Below are 2,750 nucleotides of genomic sequence, written 5' to 3'. Positions count from 1 at the left end.
TTATAGGAAACAACACGGTAACCTTCACTAGACTAGTCAAAATGTGCGCTCCGTTAATAAAGAAGGTGAATTTTGTTCCATCGCTAAAATGATTGTAAATAGTTATATTTTGCCTACAAACGCTAAAGTACAATATACATTTAGCATGATATTTGAAATTTATGAACAAAGATATTGTAAGAAAAGAATTTAGTGTATTGACGCTTCTTTCGAGTTTAACTTTTAAAATTCGGGCCCATACTTTGAAGGTTTGTATTGTAATAATAATGTGGCGGTACCCCGGTTCAAAATTGGGAGAAAAAATGCTGTTACTGAATGGGATATATGTAAAGAGATGATTAGTAACAGTTTGAAACTCAAATCAAATATATGCGACGATAACCAGAATGATCTGACTTTTAGCACTATTAATAATCCAAGACAAAAATTCATTACTAGAAAAGGTATGTGTAGAATCTTTCAAAATACAACTTACAAAAGTTGTCAATAGTTAGGGCACAACTCGGCCCTAACGCCAACTATTGCAAACCAGTGGAAAACTAATGACTTATGATGACTTGCACAAAAATATAAAATATTTTAATACTCGCACCGAAATGAAGATTATAATTTCCTCAAGGTCTTTTGTTGTATGAAACCTCTAGTAAGGCGGCTGGAATAACTGATTTAAGCTTGTATTTGCTTCAAGTTGGTAAAAGTTATTCTACCATTATAAATCTGAAAGGTTTGAAAAAAGCTAACTTTTTTGCATAGACTGCTACATTTACACAATCAGAAAAAAAATTCATTTGCCACAATTCTTAATGCTCAAGATTCAAAACCACTTTTTGCAATCATGGAGATATGTGTACGATTTGCAACAAGTAATTTTATGATGAATGCATTCATCGGAGCAGAGAAGCAATAAAAACATTAAAAGAAAATCAAATGTAATGGGGAGTATTGAATGCTTAATACCTCAAGTCAGATAAGCGTATCTGCTATACTACAAAATGTCTGAGTTATAAAAGAGCTGTCTACCATGGCAACCAGTGCCTAATAAAAGAATGAATTTCAAAAAGGTTTTTCTGGAGCAGTATTAATCATAACCTATGGAAGCTTCTATAACAAATCTACATATTCCTGTATCGATTTTTCATCGGAAAACAAAAGGGCTTTTACTATTGTCAATAAACAACGACACTGGTTGTGAAGTTGTGATACAGTATATCAAACATTTCTTCAACTACAAATTTTGTGTGGTGTTGTTTAATATACCTGTTTTTAAACAATAGTTGTAGCTCACCATGGAGGTTAGTGTTAATGAGCAGATATTAACATAAGAAGATAACAATTAAAATCAAAGTTAGTTGACCACCAAGGTTTTAGGGCAAGACTACACAGGCATATGTTGATTGCATTTCACAAAATTTCAAAATTTAAAGTTGAAACTGACAAAATAATGTCGTAATTTAGAAAAAAAATATGTTGCCAAGCTGTTTCTAAGTTTTTTTTTGGGGTAGTTTAGACATAATTTGGATAGAGATAAAATAATCTACATTAATCGCAAATTTGAAGACAGTAGACACTCCTAAAACGTAAACAATATGTTCCCGGATTGTTTATGTTATAGGGTTTCTACACAATACAAACATTATTATACTTGTAAATTGCCTAAGCCGTTGCAAGACCCTACTAAACGCACTTCTTTGACCATACAAAAAGAAAAAAACATGGTATGACTGCTTTATTTGTTGGCCATATCGTAACTGTATTATTATAAGTTTGCAGCAATAAGTTGTTTTCTTTTTTATCAATTTTTCTTGTTTTATAAACAATGATTGTGACTTTACAATAAGTTGATGGGGATTGCACTTATTTAACAGTCTAATTCGAACTATGTGTTCAAATCAGTCTATTTAGAACTAGGTGTTCAAATTTTTCTAACAGTAAACTGTATTTTAAAAAGTAGTGCTAATTATCAATTATTTATATGAATTTAATGAAACAGAAAAATAGTATATTTACTATAAAAAGAGAAATGTTTACCTATTCATTGCTTATCTGCATGTATGTAAGAATCAAAATTATGACAAAAGATAATTTTGTGTGATACCATCAACCCTTGACATTCAAAGTAGTACACCGATGTGTTGACTCCTGCACCAATCTACCATCTTTAAGCATTTATTAACAATTGAGTAGCTACCTAATTCCTGTTTTGTAGACATATCTTGCAATCTATCACTAAAATGCCAGATAGTTCCATTATATATCAACATTAATCTCAAAGTTTGTCAGTGTGTAGTTCGGCATGTTTAGTTATAGCTATTAATATATTGAAATTAAGGCTGAAACATAATAAATTGGACCATATTGAAATTAGCGTGAAAGGGTTCATCTGAAAACCTTTCGTTCTCTAGATGGTGTGCTAAACCATTGTTCTACACAAGATTGATGGATTCAACAGGCGATATATGCCGCTAAGTGGGTGAAAACACTGTATCATACTTCATTACAGCACAACGTCATTCTATGTATTAGTAAGAGCCCTAGATAACTAGCTCATTTAAATTAGCCATTGGCAGTGTATCAGGCTAATGGCAATGATATTGTTTATAAGTTGAGTTAGTAAGTATGGCGTTACTATCAATGTTTATAAGCTTATTTGTTATATCTGTGTAACGAATGCATTTTGCTAGTAATACTGTAGATACGACCCTATCTATACGTCATTTTTCTTACGAGTGCAGCGAGACATGTTACCATTC

Source organism: Watersipora subatra, chromosome 7 (genome assembly GCF_963576615.1).
Source record: "Watersipora subatra chromosome 7, tzWatSuba1.1, whole genome shotgun sequence".
In the NCBI taxonomy this organism is placed as follows: Eukaryota; Metazoa; Bryozoa; class Gymnolaemata; order Cheilostomatida; family Watersiporidae; genus Watersipora; species Watersipora subatra.
The sequence above is the reverse complement of the archived record's forward strand: the minus strand, read 5'-3'. Positions refer to the sequence as shown.